This window comes from Schistocerca cancellata, chromosome 9, assembly GCF_023864275.1.
Source record: "Schistocerca cancellata isolate TAMUIC-IGC-003103 chromosome 9, iqSchCanc2.1, whole genome shotgun sequence".
Taxonomy (NCBI): domain Eukaryota; kingdom Metazoa; phylum Arthropoda; class Insecta; order Orthoptera; family Acrididae; genus Schistocerca; species Schistocerca cancellata.
This window is the reverse complement of record NC_064634.1, coordinates 52,344,431-52,364,035: the sequence shown is the minus strand read 5'-3', so window position 1 is coordinate 52,364,035 and position 19,605 is coordinate 52,344,431. Positions and strand designations below refer to the sequence as shown.

Sequence of the window (19,605 nt, the reverse complement as noted above, 5' to 3'; positions counted from 1 at the left end):
ATAATAGCTTTTGGCCAGTAAGGCCTTCGTCAGAATTAGAAGGCAAACACACACATATACACACTCACGAAAAGCGACTTACTCACGCATGTGTGTCAGTTGCGTTTGCGTGAGTCTGTATGTGTGTGTTCGCCGTTTAATTCTGATGAAGGCCTTACTGGCCGAAAGCTATTGTTTGTGACAGTCTTTTTCTTGTCCCTATCTGCGACTCAGCATCTCCGCTATGTGGTGAGAAACATCTTTCCGTTTCACAATTCTGTTACATTCCATCCTGGATTTTCCATTGTGATATGGGAAGACTTCAAATTTAAGGAAGCACAGTCTGTTTCCTGTATACGAAAGTAATAGTTTACTATAAGTGATTCATACGCATCTACAAATGAATGTTAAACAATCTAATGTTGTATCCATCTCTCCATAGCCGCATAACTTGCCTTTATTATCATAAACCTTCTTTATATCACATCATCCTTTTCATATTCGTCCATACTGATTTCATTTTTCCCACAGTTATATCTTTCCTCAAGTCTTTCGATATCTAATCCATTCCAATCTCTTGTGTATGCAGCTCATGTGAATTTCATACGTAAGCAATCCATGCAGCTGGCTCTTATGTGATTCTGAGCAACATTAATTTTACTTACGAGTACATCGATAAGTTGCATTCGCCTTAACCTTGATGTTCTGTCTTGCACTGACAATTTTGCTCTGCATCACAGCTTACTTGTTTCTTGCTGAATCATTCTTGAATTTTCAGTATTAGCTTGGTTACAGCATCAAATAAGTTCATTATTTCCTGATAATTTTCCACCAATTTACTATTCACCATATTACCATATGGGTCTACGTTATTGTCCATTATTTGGTTTCCTATTGTTTGTCGCTCAGTTGATGACTTCCTTTGCCTTTTTTCATATCCGGGTGTGACCTTCGTGTCTTGTCCCTATAATCTAAAACATTACACACTTGAGGGTGTGAAGTATTTTCGGTGTTTGTGAACGGCCAAGCAGATGGAAACGGTCAAGGGGGAGCACAGCTGTACCATCAGAAATCCCCGCACAGACGTCAACAACATAACACAAGAATGAGATTTTCACTCTGCAGCGGAGTGTGCGCTGATATGAAACTTCCTGGCAGATTAAAACTGTGTGCCCGCCCGAGACTCGAACTCGGGACCTTTGCCTTTCGAGGGCAAGTGCTCTACCATCTGAGCTACCGAAGCACGACTCACGCCCGGTACTCACAGCTTTACTTCTGCCAGTATCTCGTCTCGAAGTAAAGCTGTGAGTACCGGGCGTGAGTCGTGCTTCGGTAGCTCAGATGGTAGAGCACTTGCCCGCGAAAGGCAAAGGTCCCGAATTCGAGTCTCGGTCGGGCACACAGTTTTAATCTACCAAGAAGTTTCAACATAACACAACATTACAAACGCTTTTTGGGGGTATTGTGCGATCACGGGTAGTTTCAGGCAGATGAACATCCAGGGAGGCGGCGGGCTGTGGGTACACCAGATCTGGAGGACCGCGTTCTGCAGGATATTCAAACGAATCCTAGCACAGGCTCCAGGAAAGTGGCCCGCCAACACGGTGTTAGCCAAAGCACATTTATGTGTATCCTGCATGACAACCGCTACAACCTGTCACCTGCAGTCCCATGGAGGCCACTTTGAACATCTGTTGTGACGCGGATACGATGCAGCTCTGTTCTGTGTTCCAGAAAGATTTGTTGTCGTTTCACGCATTCCATTTTCGGACGCTTGTTCGTAGGACCTTCTTCCCTCCATTTCCAGACAGGAATTCTTCCCTCAGTTTGTCGGCTTTATTAACGCAGAGCCTGTTCTGTTGATGGTGCAAATGGAGCGGTCTACTGCCTGTCGAATCTCTGGAACAGTTCTGAAGCGAATGCCATGAAGTAGTTCCTTCATCTTCGAAATCAAATAAGTCACAAAAACTTAAGTCCGGGGAGTATGGTGAACGGTACAGTACTTCCCAGTCCCATCGACTGAACAGAGCAGCCACACCTTGCGCTGCATTCTCCCTTGCATTGCCTTGCAAAATGGTGGGTGGGTTGCGCAGGAAGTGTCACCGCTCCTTTTGCAAAGCTGGCCGCACGTGATGCTCCAAAAACGTAAAGTAATACTGTGCATTGACGGCCTGCCGTGGAGGAACGTAATGCGTTAGGATAACACCATCACAGTCGTGCACGAGAATCACCATAACTTTAGACCGCCCCATTCGCACCATCAACAGGCTCTGCAACGGTATGCTACGCCTTCCACATCGATGGGGAACGGGTTCTACACAACACTGGTGACTACTGTGAAGGACAGTAACAGTTGAAAACATGTATTTTTTTATCGGTTGTGAATAAATAGTTGCCACTATTTAAGTTCCAACCCTAGGATATATATATATATATATCGTGACCGCGCCAAATATCTCACGAAATAAGCGTCAAGCGAAAAAACTACAAAGAACGAAACTTGTCTGGCTTGAAGAGGGATACCAGATGGCGCTATGGTTGGCCCGCTAGATGGCGCTGCCATAGGTCAAACGGACGTCAAATTCGTTTTTTTAAATAGGGATCCCCATTTTTTATTACTTATTCGTGTATTACGTAAAGAAATATGAATGTTTTAGTTGGACCACATTTTCGTTTTGTGATAGATGGCGCTGTAATAGTCACAAACTTATGGCTCACAATTTTAGACGAACAGTTGGTAACAGGTAGGTTTTTTTTTTAAATTAAAATACAGAACGTAGGTACGTTTGAACGTTTTATTTCGGTTGTTGTAATGTGATATATGTACGCCCGCATCTCGTGGTCGTGCTATAGCGTTCTCGCTTCCCACGCCCGGGTTCCCGGGTTCGATTCCCGGCGGGGTCAGGGATTTTCTCTGCCTCGTGATGGCTGGGTGTTGTGTGCTGTCCTTAGGTTGGTTAGGCTTAAGTAGTTCTAAGTTCTAGGGGACTGATGACCATCGATGTTAAGTCCCATAGTGCTCAGAGCCATTTTTTTTTTGATATATGTACCTTTGTGAAATTATCATTTCTGAGAACGCATGCTGTTACAGCGTGATTAGCTGTAAACGCCACATTAATGCAATAAATTCTCAAAATTATGTCCGTCAACTTCAATGCATTTGGCAATACGTGTAACGACATTCCTCTCAACAGCGAGTAGTTCTCCTTCCGTAATGTTCGCACATGCATTGACAATGCGCTGACGCATGTTGTCAGGCGTTGTCGGTGGATCACGATAGCAAATATCCTTCAACTTTTCGCACAGAAAGAAATTCTGGGACGCCAGATCCGGTGAACGTGCGGGCCATTATATGGTGCTTCGACGACCAATCCACCTGTCATGAAACATGCTAATCAATACCACTTCAAGCGCACGCGAGCTATGTGCCGGACATCCATCATGTTGGAAGTACATCGCCATTCTATCATGCAGTGAAACGTGTTGTAGTAACATTGGTAGAACATTACGTAGGAAATCCGCATACATTGCACCATTTAGATTGCTAACGATAAAGAGGGGGCCAATTATCCTTTTCTCCCATAATGCCACAACATAAATTACCCCGCCAAGGTCGCTAATGTTCCACTTGTCGCAGCCATCGTGGATTTTCCGTTGGCCAATAGTGCACATTATACTGGCTTACGTTACAGCTGTTGATGAATGACGCTTCGTCGCTAAATAGAGCGCGTGCAAAAAATCTGTCATCGTCCCGTAATTTCTCTTGTGCCCAGTGGCATAACTGTACACGACGTTCAAATACGTCATCATGCAATTGCCTGTGCATAGAAAAATGGTACGGGTGCAATCGATGTTGATGAAGCATTCTCAACACCGACGTTTTTGAGATTCCCGATTCTCGCGCAATTTGTCTGCTACTGATGTGCGGATTAGCCACGACATCAGCTAAAACACCTACTTGGGCATCATCATCTGTTGCAGATCTTTGTTGACGTTTCACATGTGGCTGAATGCTTCCTGTTTCCTTAAATAACTTAACTATCCGGCGAACGGTCCTGACAGTTGGATGATGTCGTCCAGGATACCGAGCAGCACACATAGCACACGCCCGTTGGGCATTTTGATCACAACAGCCATAAGTCAACACGATATCGACCTTTTCCGAAATTGGTAAACGGTCCATTTTAACACGGGTAATGTATCACGAAGCAAATACCGTCCACACTGGGGGAATGTTACGTGATACCAGGTATTTATACGTTTGTGACTATTACAGCGCCATCCGTCACAAAGCGAAAAAAGTGGTCCATTAAAACATTCATATTTCTTTACATACTACACGAATATGTAATAAAAAGTGGGTGTTCCTATTAAATGGTTCAAATGGCTCCGAGCACTATGGGACTCAACTTCTGAGGTCATTAGTCCCCTATAACTTAGAACTACTTAAACCTAACTAACCTAAGGACATCACACACATCCATGCCCGAGGCAGGATTCAAACCTGCGACCGTAGCGGTCGCACGGTTCCAGTCTGAAGCGCCTAGAACCGCTCGGCCACTCCGGCTGGCCTCCTATTAAAAAAAAAAAAAAACGCAGTTGATATCTAGCAGGCCAACCATGGCGCCATCTGGTTTCCCCCTTCAAGCTAGACGAGTTTCGTTCTTTGTAGTTTTTTCGTTTGATGCTTATTTCGTGAGATCTTTGGCTCGGTAACTCAGGCAAATGCTGTCATGGTTCCTTTAAAAGTGTTCGACCCACTTCCTTCCCCATCCTTCCCTCATCCGATAGGACCGTTGCCCCCCCCCCCCTCTCCCCAAATCAGCTGCCCACACTCTTGTGTCACTCTGTCTTCTTGTCTTAACCTTTCGTCCAACACAAGTGATCTCCACGCTCCACGTCCGGGCTTGTTCATTACCTGCAGTCCCATACGACTACCTCGTGGGATGATTTTAACAATGACTGTTCCAAGAGAATTTAGTTTCCGACAGTCGATGGATACCTAATATTCGTGATTTCAGCAACTGTTATTCGAGTGCAGAAATATGGGAGTGACAGATGGGTGGTGAGGTGGGGAGAGGGCGCTACAGGCAGCACCGTGGTTCAGGCGCGTGCCTCTTGCGTCGGGCAACGTAAAGCGGCGAAGATGAAAGAGCACCTTAACGCGCAAGTCTCGCTCCATTAGGGTGCGAGGCGAAAGTGTTGTCTGCGAGAACGCCCGGAGAGGCAAATTTCGTTTAAGCGCTACTCCAGGGGGCTCGGTGAGACACTGTGGAAGACACCAGCGGCGAGGACTTTGATGCGAACTTCCTCCCTTGAGGCAGTCGGTACCTGTATGTTATAAGCAAGCACTCGCCTCCAAAGTCTGGTGTTCTCTTTCAACGTATGTTGCATCTGTGTGTGTGTGTGTGTGTGTGTGTGTGTGTGTGTCTGTGTGTGTGTGTGTCTGTGTTTGTGTATGTGTGGGTGGGCGCCGGTTGGGAGGGTGTTTGGTTTGATGCGGAGGTGTAGCATAATGGAATATTGAGACTGTATTCCACATTTCTCCACAGTCAATAAAACACACAAGTTCCAACACTGCATGTATATGTCACGGTAAACATTATCTGACGTTCAGTCACTCATAAAAAGCGGATACGAGGTGCATTAAAGTTCTAAGGCCTCCGATTTTTTTTCTAATTAACTACTCACCCGAAATCGATGAAAGTGGCGTTACTTCTCGACGTAATCGCCCTGCAGACGCACACATTTTTCACAACGCTGACGCCATGATTCCATGGCAGCGGCGAAGGCTTCTGTTTTGACCACTGGAAAATCGCTGAGGCAACAGCAGCACGGCTGGTGAATGTGCGGCCACGGAGAGTGTCTTTCATTGTTGGAAAAAGCCAAAAGTCACTAGGAGCCAGGTCAGGTGAGTAGGTAGCATGAGGAATCACGTCAAAGTTGTTATCACGAAGAAACTGTTGCGTAACGTTAGCTCGGTGTGCGGGTGCGTTGTCTTGGTGAAACACCACACGCGCAGCCCTTCCCGGACGTTTTTGTTGCAGTGCAGGAAGGAATCTGTTCTTCAAAACATTTTCGTAGGATTCACCTGTTACCGTAGTGCCCTTTGGAACGCAATGGGTAAGGATTACGCCCTCGCTGTCCCAGAACATGGACACCATCATTTTTTCAGCACTGGCGGTTCCCCCAAATTTTTTTGGTGGCGGTGAATCTGTGTGCTTCCATTGAGCTGACTGGCGCTTTGTTTCTGGATTGAAAAATGGCATCCACGTCTCATCCATTGTCACAACCGACGAAAAGAAAGTCCCATTCATGCTGTCGTTGCGCGTCAACATTGCTTGACAACATGCCACACGGGTAGCCATGTGGTCGTCCGTCAGCATTCGTGGCACCCACCTGCATGACACTTTTCGCATTTTCAGGTCGTCATGCAGGACTGTGTGCACAGAACCCACGGAAATGCCAAGTCTGGAGGGGGTCTGTGCAACAGTCATTCGGCGATCCCCCAAAACCATTCTCTCCACTTTCTCGATCATGTCGTCAGACCGGCTTGTGCGAGCCCGAGGTTGTTTCGGTTTGTTGTCACACGATGTTCTGCCTTCATTAAACTGTCGCACCCACGAACGCACTTTCGACACATCCATAACTCCAGCACCACATGTCTCCTTCAACTGTCGATGAAATTCAGTTGGTTTCACACCACGCAAATTCAGAAAACGAATGATCGCACGCTGTTCAAGCAAGGAAAACGTCGCCACTTTAAGTATTTAAACATTTCTCATTCTCGCCGCTGGCGGTAAAATTCCATCTGCCATACGGTGCTGCCATCTCTGGGACGTATTGACAATGAACGCGGCCTCCTTTTAAAACAATGCGCATATTTCTATCTCTTTCCAGTCCGGAGAAAAAAAAATCGGAGTCCTTACAACTTGAATGCACCTTGTACTTTTGTTGGCTTCGGTTTATGTAGTCTTTGAGAACAGACACTGAACTCAAGCAAGACCTCATGTCCTAAAAGTAACGTATGATACGAGTCGATCGTAAAGTTAAAGAAATGAGAGAGAACTTCAGCTAAAGCCTTGATTTTATTTGAGAACTATTTATTACATAGTGATTCGACATATGACATCATTTACTGTCACAGATTTCAACGACTGTATCAGAATGAAACAAGTAGGTTGGATATAACTTGAACGCCATTCCAAGCCTCTCCCACAACCAGTGGAAGTAACTATCAGAAGTCACGTGAAATCCTCAGAAGAACTCAGAATAGAGAGATACCCCAAGAAGTCCCTTGACCTGCAGGAAAGGCAGTATAGATCGACATATAAGGATGTGAAACGAGCCACCCAGTTTCACCACACAGCACACGTCGACGAAGTGTCACTGGAGACACACTAGCTTATCTGGGCACGAATGCGAAAGAAAATCTGCCACGCCACATTCGATGTGACAGTAGCCCAGTTTATCCTAAATGTGAGCCCAGTGATTTTAACACTGTTGCAACTAATGCAGTATAGCTGTAGAGCAGATGAAAAACTTTCTTGAAGTTTTCCAGTTGACCAGTCTGGAAACTGAAACCCTGGAGTTCGCAACAAAATACATTTAGCGAATATTTATACAACTGAGAAGGATCTTACTGTCAACTTCACACACTAGGAATTTCACTTATGTATATGAGCGAATACGTGAGATGATGGGATTTTAAATCTATTTCACTATACTTCTAGGGTTAGTCATTTGCCTGTTTCGATGCCGATCTTCTCTTCGCTCTTCCGTCCCCTTTCAGATTCCTATGATTTGTTTGGAATATGATGCAAAATACGGTGACGGAAGCAAAATAACACACGACAGACAAAGCAGGGAAGGTCTCAGAAGCAGACAGGTACAGGCAAAGAGAATATATCCTGTCCGTACAAGTCCACTGTTACCAAAAATAGGCCCTATGTTATTTCTGAAAATGTACGTCTAGAACGGTGCGTTGTCTGCAAATAAATCATGAACTGTGCTAAATGAGAAAAAGAACCGAATCGATGCATCTGAAGTGAGCTGCTATAGTAAAATACTGAAAAATCTAGGAGACTGCTAAGATACGAAATTAGGAGTTCCTTCGCTGAATCAGCGAGAAGGTAGTATCTGGAGAACTAACAAATTAAGACATAAGACATTAACTTCCGTGATACTAGAAAGGCCGTATACAGTAACAACTGTTAGGGGAAAGAAATATTATATAGAGAACAAATAAATGAGAGAATTGGACATTGAATGTTGGTGAGACTCTACCAAAGAAATTGAAAGTGGATAGGAGATCGTTGTGAGTCAGTTCAAAGCAGATGACTGATGACCCCGGACAAAAGGCATATACGTTATGCACGTGCATCTGCAGTTATTTCATTTGAAGTTTCGACAGTCTGTGTATTTCCTCTAGAGTCACAAACAGTCATCCCTACGTTCCTCGTAGGATGTATTACAGCAAATCTCTGTGGTAATTAGGATTAGGTGAGATGTTCCTGTCGATTTAACTGCAAATACAATGATACAGTATTAATGTAAACTGAAATAACAGAGTTTCCTAAATTATCACTTATGAGCAAAATGAGAAGTGGATGAACTTCTTCCTGCAGAGTATGGGGAGCCATTGAAGACGACAAACCTTAATGAAAGTACTTAGAAAATACACTCCTGGAAATGGAAAAAAGAACACATTGACACCGGTGTGTCAGACCCACCATACTTCCTCCGGACACTGCGAGAGGGCTGTACAAGCAATGATCACACGCACGGCACAGCGGACACACCAGGAACCGCGGTGTTGGCCGTCGAATGGCGCTAGCTGCACAGCATTTGTGCACCGCCGCCGTCAGTGTCAGCCAGTTTGGCGTGGCATACGCAGCTCCATCGCAGTCCTTAACACTGGTAGCATGCCGCGACAGCGTGGACGTGAACCGTATGTGCAGTTGACGGACTTTGAGCGAGGGCGTATAGTGGGCATGCGGGAGGCCGGGTGGACGTACCGCCGAATTGCTCAACACGTGGGGCGTGAGGTCTCCACAGTACATCGATGTTGTCGCCAGTGGTCGGCGGAAGGTGCACATGCCCGTCGACCTGGGACCGGACCGTAGCGACGCACGGATGCACGCCAAGACCGTAGGATACTACGCAGTGCCGTAGGGGACCGCACCGCCACTTCCCAGCAAATTAGGGACACTGTTGCTCCTGGGGTATCGGCGAGGACCATTCGCAACCGTCTCCATGAAGCTGGGCTACGGTCCCGCACACCGTTAGGCCGTCTTCCGCTCACGCCCCAACATCGTGCAGCCCGCCTCCAGTGGTGTCGCGACAGGCGTGAATGGAGGGACGAATGGAGACGTGTCGTCTTCAGCGATGAGAGTCGCTTCTGCCTTGGTGCCAATGATGGTCGTATGCGTGTTTGGCGCCGTGCAGGTGAGCGCCACAATCAGGACTGCATACGACCGAGGCACGCAGGGCCAACATCCGGCATCATGGTGTGGGGAGCGATCTCCTACACTGGCCGTACACCACTGGTGATCGTCGAGGGGACACTGAATAGTGCACGGCACATCCAAACCGTCATCGAACCCATCGTTCTACCATTCCTAGACCGGCAAGGGAACTTGCTGTTCCAACAGGACAATGCACGTCCGCATGTATCCCGTGCCACCCAACGTGCTCTAGAAGGTGTAAGTCAACTACCCTGGCCAGCAAGATCTCCGGATCTGTCCCCCATTGAGCATGTTTGGGACTGGATGAAGCGTCGTCTCACGCGGTCTGCACGTCCAGCACGAACGCTGGTCCAACTGAGGCGCCAGGTGGAAATGGCATGGCAAGCCGTTCCACAGGACTACATCCAGCATCTCTACGATCGTCTCCATGGGAGAATAGCAGCCTGCATTGCTGCGAAAGGTGGATATACACTGTACTAGTGCCGACATTGTGCATGCTCTGTTGCCTGTGTCTATGTGCCTGTGGTTCTGTCAGTGTGATCATGTGATGTATCTGACCCCAGGAATGTGTCAATAAAGTTTCCCCTTCCTGGGACAGTGAATTCACGGTGTTCTTATTTCAATTTCCAGGAGTGTACAAGCAGATGGTTCCCAGCGCTCCTTGGTGACACATCAGGAGCTATAAGTGCTGAGATTTCTTTCCTAGATGATGTTCCTTCGACAACTGAAGCTCTCACAATGTGTCTATCTTGACGTGCATTGCACTACACCGACGTCCAGAACGTGGTCTACGGGTGTGGGATTGTTCGCAAGACAGCGACACAACACCCGCCGATAATTCAGTCTAGCTTCCAGCAGTTCCAAAATGTGACCCTGCTCAAATGGTTGAAGTTGTTCAACAACTCGGCAGTTGAACATGTTTATATCCTGCAGTGAATGACGCTGTCCGCATCTGAACTCAGCACAGTAACTGCCTGCAGAGTCAAAACAGACGGGACTCCAGAACACTATTTGATGATCAATTACCGTGAGAAATGAACCACTAATGCTAAAACCCCTTAGTAAGGACATATTATACCACTGAACACCGTCATAGAGTGGTTGCTTTTTTCTTCAGCAGTGTACATAGAGGATGTTCCGAAGTCTTTGCGACAAAAGTCTAGGCGTGCTCCATCACGTCATGGAGAACAACTTTTTGGGGACACAATGTTCACTGATGCTTCCCGGCGATGTCGGGTGCTGTTTAAGACTGGTTATACCCCTGAGATGCGGTAGACCTTCATATACAATGTGTGCTGCCTGTCCTCTTGTCATATGCTCTCTGTGAAGGCCAAAAGTTCGTGCAAAACTGGAGGTTGCTGATTTCATTCTAAAATATCTTTCCCCGCTGAGAGAAACTATTTCTTAAGGTTTTCTTGCTGAAAATCACTCTGTCAGATCACTGGACTAGGTAGTATGCTGCACACCTTGTTAGTAGACCTCGGTAGCTCAGTGAAATCTAGTGTGCCAAGGCCGTCGAACACTAAACTACTCCTATCGTCGCTGAGAAGCATCAGCGATCATTTTGTTTCCAACTACACTTGTTCCTCGCGACGTGGTCTATCACCTCTAGACTTTTGCAACAGTCTTTGAAGTTAGTGCAGCCACAGTGTAGCTACACAACTTTGAAAAGGTAAAGAGTGCTTCAGCTATAAGTCCGTGATTGTAGACTTTGTAGACATTTTTGTAGACGTATATAAAGCTTTTGACAATGTTGACTGGAATACTCTCTTTCTAATTCTAAAGGTGGTAGGGGTAAAATACAGGGAGCGAAAGGCTATTTACAATTTGTACAGAATTTGTGCAGTTATAAGAGTCAAAAAAAATGGCTCTGAGCACTATGGGACTTAACATCTGTGGTCATCAGTCCCCTAGAACTTAGAACTACTTAAACCTAACTAACCTAAGGACATCACACACATCCATGCCCGAGGCAGGATTCGAACCTGCGACCGGAGCGGTCACGCGGCTCCAGACTGAAGCGCCTTTAACCGCACGGCCACACCGGCCGGCTTTATAAGAGTCGAGGGGCATGAAAGGAAAGCAGTGGTTGGGATGGGAGTGAGACAAGGTTGTAACCTGTCCCCGATCTCATTCAATCTGTATATTGAGCAAGCAGTAAAGGAAACAAAAGAAAAATTCGGAGTACATATTAAAGTCCATGGAGAAGAAATAAAAACGTTGAGGTTCACCGATGACATTGTAATTCTGTCAGAGACAGCAAAGGACTTGGAAGAGCAGTTGAACGGAATGGACAGTGTCTTGAAAGGAGGATATAAGATGAACATCAACAAAAGCAAAACGAGGACAATGGAATGTAGTCGAATTAAGTCGGGTGATGCTGAGGGAATTAGATTAGGAAATGAGACACTTAAAGTAGTAAAAGAGTTTTGCTATTTGGGGAGCAAAATAGCTGCTGATGGTCGAAGTAGAGAGGATATAAAATGTAGACTGGCGATGGCAACGAAAGCGTTTCTGAAGAAGAGAAATTTGTTAACATGGAGTATAGATTTAAGTGCCAGGAAGTCATTTCTGAAAGTGTTTGTATGGAGTGTAGCCATGTATGGAAGTGAAACATGGACGATAAATAGTTTGTACAAGGAGAGAATAGAAGTTTTCGAAATGTGGTGCTACAGAAGAGTGCTAAAGATTAGATGGGTAGACCACATAACTAACGAAGAGGTATTGAACAGAATTGGGCAGAAGTGGAGTTTGTGGCACAACTTGACAAAAAGAAGGGACCGGTTAGTAGGACGTGTTCTGAGGCATCAAGGGATCACAAATTTAGCGTTGGAGGGCAGCGTGGAGGGTAAAAATCGTAGAGGGAGACGAAGAGATGAATACACTAAGCAGATTCAGAAGGATGTAGGTTGCAGTAAGTACTGGGAGATGAAGAAGCTTGCACAGGATAGAGTAGCACGGAGAGCTGCATCAAACCATTCTCAGGACTGAAGACCACAACAACAACAACATTACCAGACGCTTCCCACATATTAGTTAAAACCCTGTATATAAGGACTAAGGGAAGAAAATAATTTTTTGCATTGTCTTGTATGCGATGTCAGTATAGTAAGGATTGAATTACATTTTGCTTTGTCGCATCCTCTTACTGACACACCGTCACTAAATTCATACTGTGTGAAACGATACTTTTGGAAGAGGTGACATGTGCGTGAAAATAATTACTGAGAATTCGCACGTTCGAATCCTGCCTGGGGCATGTATGTGTGTGATGTTCTTACGTTAGTTAGGTTCAAGTAGTTCTAAGTTCTGGGGGACTGATGACCTCAGAAGTTAAGTTCCATAGTGCTCAGAGCCTTTTGAACCATTTTTGAGAACTCATACGCTCTAAATATACTGTCTGCAAACTGTGTTGCGAATAGTGTCAGTAGTAAAATCGTAATAAATTAAAATGTCGTTCTTCAATGATGAAAATTTCCTTCTAGAACATCGAAAATGTTGTAAGCGATAAAGTTTTTTCCTTTCTACATTTTGTGGGGAGACTCAACGAGAAAACATTTCGTAAAGGTTTCAGATTACGTCTAAAGTTGGTCAGAAGTTAAGTTTTCTCATTCTCAAACACTGGATGAATGAAGTCCAGGTATTTGTACGCCTTCATTTCCGCTGCCTCCAGACAAACGCACAGTTTCTGACTGTAATATTTGTCTTTTAACATAAGATTATGTCTCTTAGTGAGTAGATTGTGACAGCATATAATTTTTTTTTAATTTGGTCAATATTTACGCGAAATATTGGAAATATATTATGTTGGCGATGGAAGCCGTAACACAGGCTGCATACAACTGATACTGGGTTCAGCGTTTCGGGGTCCGGGATATTACATAGTAATGTACCTCACCACTTCTCCTTTGGTATTAGTTTTGTTCTTAGGTGCATAGAGCAGTACAGAGCTAATGGAAGTGTGGAACCTCTTTGCTTCACCCCATTTGCAGCTCCCTTTGAGACGGACCTCCTGGGCTGCACACCGCTAAACACAACTTTCTCTCTCGCAGAGCTCATTTCCGGTGCTTCCGAATTACCTTTGCAGGTGCTTGCGGAGTGCAACACGTGCTCTTTCAGGGACCTCGAGTTGCTGTCTACCAATTTACGTTCCACGGAGCTCCCTCTTTCAGCGTCCACCTTGCCCTGATATAAAATTCAATTTCGCCTGCCGCGTTAGACGAGATTCTTGGTGTGCTTCAGCTGCTCATCGACCCACCGTACCTGTGGCGAGGTAGCAAGTTGCGAGTCTTTTCCAGCTTCTCCTTGGCTCTTCGTATTCGAAGACGCTTTCATTGAAGCGAGCCTATGTGGCGGGCCTTTCTAGAGAGAACCGAGTGCTGCGTGTTTCTCTGGTACTGTAACGTTCCCTGGCACCACACACACTGTTAATAAACTGAAATGGCGTTTAATTGTACTATGTACGCCGCTATGAAGCAATTCGTATGTACTGTAATTGTTTAACAAAAATATTATTTAATTTTGTATAAAGGACGTTGGTTATTATTGTCATATTTTCTGTAATAATACTCTCGATGTATTTATGATTGTAATATTTCTATACTCATAATGTAATTACGAAATATGTTAATATCTGCGATGAAAAAATGTAAAATATAGCCACAGAGGAAAATAATGTTTTAAGATTACAAAGAGATATTAATAATCAGCAATACTATAAATAGCACTACATAATGTGCATTCTTTGTCGTCTTCCTCGAGAGCTGAGAGAGAGAGGAACCTGTGACGTAGCATTATATGCATGAGGAGACTTCTTTTGTCTGTATCTGTCTTTAGCCGCCATTAGAGGAGAAATTATGAAGGTGAGTAATTTTAATAATTGTTGTGGTCCAAATACATTATGATTTATCAAAATTGTGTATTACGAATGTAAATTAGCTTGCCCATGTCATCTATAATATTTCTTTACAGAATTTTCAGAACTTTTAGCGATTATCGTTGGTGTTGCTGGGCTGTGCCGCGGCCGAACGATTTGCAGCGGCGGCACATTTAAAAAATTGTTCCGCTATAAAATTAACCAAACCCGTAAATCGGCAGCAGGTAAAATTAGCAGTGAATTACGAAATATTTTTATTTTACAGCGATCCTGAGGCTGACTGAATTTATTACTGGTTTTACATTTTTGCATTCATAGGCGGATAATTAACGTTGAAGTTGTTAATCTGTTGGTTCTTTCAATTTCTAAAGCAAATAACTTAAACTTATAGTGAAGTGTGTTTTGTCAATGATGATTAAACGTTCAGGTCGGCATGGCAATATTTAACAATTTTATACGGAGACAGTCTTGTGGTCCATAGCTAACGCCGGGAAAGAATTCAGTAAATATTTAAAAATCCACTACATTTAGAAAATGTGTGCCAAGGCTGAAATACGTAAAAAATTTTATTTAAATAATTCTCAAAGTCATAAATGTTATTAATCAGTTAGTTTGAATTTATCAGCATGAGAGGGTTGCTAAAGTTCACGTAATTGTAAATGTGCTTAATTCAGTCTAAAAGAATTTCTATTACCACACGTAAAAAAAGGGTTCTAAAACAAAGTTCGTACTGAAAGAGTAGGAGTGGAAAAAAGAACACATTGACACCGGTGTGTCAGACCCACCATACTTGCTCCGGACACTGCGAGAGGGCTGTACAAGCAATGATCACACGCACGGCACAGCGGACACGCCAGGAACCGCGGTGTTGGCCGTCGAATGACGCTAGCTGCACAGCATTTGTGCACCGCCGCCGTCAGTGTCAGCCAGTTTGCCGTGGCATACGGAGCTCCATCGCAGTCTTTAACACTGGTAGCATGCCGCGACAGCGTGGACGTGAACCGTATGTGCAGTTGACGGACATTGAGCGGGGGCGTATAGTGGGCATGCGGGAGGCCGGGTGGACGTACCGCCGAATTGCTCAACACGTGGGGCGTGAGGTCTCCACAGTACATCGATGTTGTCGCCAGTGGTCGGCGGAAGGTGCACGTGCCCGTCGACCTGGGACCGGACCGCAGCGACGCACGGATGCACGCCAAGACCGTAGGATACTACGCAGTGCCGTAGGGGACCGCACCACCACTTCCCAGCAAATTAGGGACACTGTTGCTCCTGGGGTATCGGCGAGGACCATTCGCAACCGTCTCCATGAAGCTGGGCTACGGTCCCGCACACCGTTAGGCCGTCTTCCGCTCACGCCCCAACATCGTGCAGCCCGCCTCCAGTGGTGTCGCGACAGGCGTGAATGGAGGGACGAATGGAGACGTGTCGTCTTCAGCGATGAGAGTCGCTTCTGCCTTGGTGCCAATGATGGTCGTATGCGTGTTTGGCGCCGTGCAGGTGAGCGCTACAATCAGGACTGCATACGACCGAGGCACACAGGGCCAACATCCGGCATCATGGTGTGGGGAGCGATCTCCTACACTGGCCGTACACCACTGGTGATCGTCGAGGGGACACTGAATAGTGCACGGCACATCCAAACCGTCATCGAACCCATCGTTCTACCATTCCTAGACCGGCAAGGGAACTTGCTGTTCCAACAGGACAATGCACGTCCGCATGTATCCCGTGCCACCCAACGTGCTCTAGAAGGTGTAAGTCAACTACCCTGGCCAGCAAGATCTCCGGATCTGTCCCCCATTGAGCATGTTTGGGACTGGATGAAGCGTCGTCTCACGCGGTCTGCACGTCCAGCACGAACGCTGGTCCAACTGAGGCGCCAGGTGGAAATGGCATGGCAAGCCGTTCCACAGGACTACATCCAGCATCTCTACGATCGTCTCCATGGGAGAACAGCAGCCTGCATTGCTGCGAAAGGTGGATATACACTGTACTAGTGCCGACATGACATTGTGCATGCTCTGTTGCCTGTGTCTATGTGCCTGTGGTTCTGTCAGTGTGATCATGTGATGTATCTGACCCCAGGAATGTGTCAATAAAGTTTCCCCTTCCTGGGACAATGAATTCACGGTGTTCTTATTTCAATTTCCAGGAGTGTATTTATCAAGAAACCAAACCGTGTGGCTGTCACTGCGTGTCTCAGCGTCCGTTGTGCATCAAAGTAATTTCCACAGTTGCCTTAGGCGGAGTTGCATACTTTTTGCTGTCAATCCGATATCAGAAAACAGGAATTGACGTTTTCTCTTCTTTACACTTCTTTACTTTCCTGTCCTGTATAATTATTATTAAAGTACCTTGCAACAGAACGTACGGCGCAATACCTAACTCCCTCTCTGCCCTCCTTTCCTCCGTCCCAAGTCACTAAGAGTATTCCGTTCCCTCGTAGTTCCCAACGCATTGCACTCAACGGTGCTTGTAGCAGGAAACAACGCATCGCGTTTTACTCCGAATAGTCACGGAGATGTGGGTCACAATGAGAGGCTGAACCATAGTTAAGAACAGCACAAATTTCATCCAGCATAACTCACGGCTCATTAATTTAACTGTTTAACTCTTTTCACCCGTTGTTTAAGAGCTATGTAAATTAGCAACTTCAACGAATGTTTCACATAATTGCCAGCCGAAGTGGCCGAGCGGTTCTAGGCGCTACAGTCTGGAACCGCGTGAGCGCTACGGTCGCAAGTTCGAATCCTGCCTCGGGCATGGATGTGTTTGATGCCCTTAGGTTAGTTAGGTTTAAGTAGTTCTAAGTTCTAGGGGACTGATGACCACAGAATTTAAATCCCATAGTGCTCAGAGCCATTTGAACCATTTTCACATAATTTCAAAACCTCACGAAACATTTTCTCGCAGTCAACGCCGCCCCCCCCCCCCCCGCTCCCCACCTTAAACTGCTGTATGAGGCATGATGTTTTAATTCATAGCTTCCTTAATACAAATATTTTGCCGATAGAAACCACTGATTGTATCTGACAAATAGTTGTGTCATTACATTACACATAGGTCGGAAGATATGACATTATATACATAGGCATCGGATTCGATATAGAATCGGGAGTGGAGGTTTACTGGTTCATTATAAACAACATCCCGCTGTTCGTCGTTCTCATGTGTGCCGTTGCGTTACTTGTTAAGTTAACCGTCGAACATGTTTCCTTCAATAAAGCACGGTTTTGAATGTACTTAAAGTCCTCGAATGCATTAAAAGTTATAGTTAAAAGAGACGCGATCTATTACTTCAATGAAGGTTCTTTGTTAGCCAAGGTCGCATATAGGACTAATATTGATAGTTATCGGTCATCTTCAGATCTGAAAAACACTGAAATGAAAGACAGAAACTGCGTTCGATATTTACGGTATTTACATTAAAGAAGATAACAATACCATTAAACAGTACGTACTAGAGAATACACAGCACTGTCCAAGATAAGAGGAAACTTTGTCAGTTGACTGTTAACAATGCAAGATAGTCGTACATTAGCTATCAAAGAAATGAAGCAAGAACGACATACAAACATTTTAGTGTAAGTCTACATACACCATGTATCAAAAACAATAGTGTAAAAGTTACATGTAAACATTATGTTAAAAGCATACCTTCGAACTCCGTTTTGTAGCATGACTCAATCCGAAGTGCAGTGTGGCACAACTATCGTGCATACAATGCGACGCGTACAGTAGCGGTTTTGTTTAGTGACAGCGTCAGTCAGTGTTTGCATGAGGTGACCGTATAGAAAGTGAAGGATGCAAAGTACTCAGGTTCATAGCCGAAGAAAGCGCCAAGAGGTGTCTTGTAACCTTTCGTTTCAATATCTTCTAGAGATGAAGATGAACGGTAACGGTCAAAACTAGCTATCAATTTCCTATAAGAGACCTTGGGTAATAAGGATTTCATAGTGGAAGTCCTCGAGTGTCAGGGTTTACAAATTCTTCTTCTTCAGTGCTACCCTCTTTTTACGTTATTACTGTGTTATATGAGGCACGAAGTAGCTTTTGAAATGATAATATGCACGAGATCTAATATTTCCTGTTCAGCTGGTAACACATCGTTCCTTACCTCTCCCAAGTTTTATTGCGTTAGAAATACAACTCTTTTACTTGAACACCCGTTAATATTAGCGGGCTTCCTGTTTTTTAGAGTTATGTGATAGATCAAGAATCAATGGATATCTTGTAAAACTGGTTACATTTATTTGCAAAATAGTGGTCAACTGTGACTTGCTTTAAGAATTTACACCTTTAGGCTTTGTACCGACAGAGCAGCGAACGTAAACACGTGAAATTAAGGTCAGTCAGGCAACAAGGGAACTCAACGGCGGTAGTGCAACACGCGAGGCGTTTCAGAGATGATGGATGTGACATTTTCGTCGGTTAGAGGCCCACTTCGCAAACACGCAATGCTTTAAAAATAAATTTCTAAAGCTTCGCTGATTTTACGAAGTACCTTTATCATTACCATCGCCTCTCCTTCCCGTTTTCCTCAATAGCGGCAAGTTTTCCTTATTAAATTATAACGCTCTGTTGATATAAACTTGTTCTGCGTTGATATATTCTGACATACACTGATCCCTCATCGGGAAATCTGCTGTTCTTCCATCTATCTGTGACATACTATTTACCTTAACACAAAATTCTTTTATGTTGAAATATACGTGTAGAGTAGTCTACATTTATGTACATCCAAATCTACATAAATAGCCATCCAAGCACCATATGGTGGATGGCGTAAGGTATCGTGTCCACTACTAGTTATTTGTTTTTCTGTTATACTCGCAAACAGAACGAGAAAAAAACTACTGCCTGTACGACTCCGTAAGAGTTTTATCTCTTGAACCTTATCTTCGCGGTCGTTATGTTGTATGTACGTATATAGGCAGTCAACCACTCACATACCCCTTAGCAGTGCTTTCAAGCATCCTGAAAAAGGAATTTAGAATACTGTCTAAATACTGTTTATTAATTTCTTTTGCACTCTCAAGTGTACTTTGTACTAAATTTGGATTGCTGTGACTTTGCCTGATTAAATACCGAATAATCACAACCGAGCAAACTAGAGGAAAACGGTTAGCATTATTAAGTGCAAGGAAAATCACTCAGTTCAGTAATTAAATTAACAAAAAGTTCAAACCGCAAAAGCTTAGTTGTAAAGACTTCAGCGGTGAGCAGACATTAAAAAAAAACTAAAATATTTGTAAGTGACTCTAGGTTATCATGGCGCTG

The 19,605-nt window shown here is 44.7% G+C and overlaps 1 non-coding gene across 1 annotated transcript; it reads right to left on the bottom strand.

Annotated features, from left to right (window-relative positions):
- Positions 1-1,148: 1,148 nt before the first annotated feature.
- Trnas-cga (transfer RNA serine (anticodon CGA)) lies at positions 1,149-1,223 on the bottom strand. The gene has a single exon. It is a non-coding gene; the product is annotated as a tRNA-Ser (tRNA).
- Between the last annotated feature and the right edge of the window lie 18,382 nt (positions 1,224-19,605).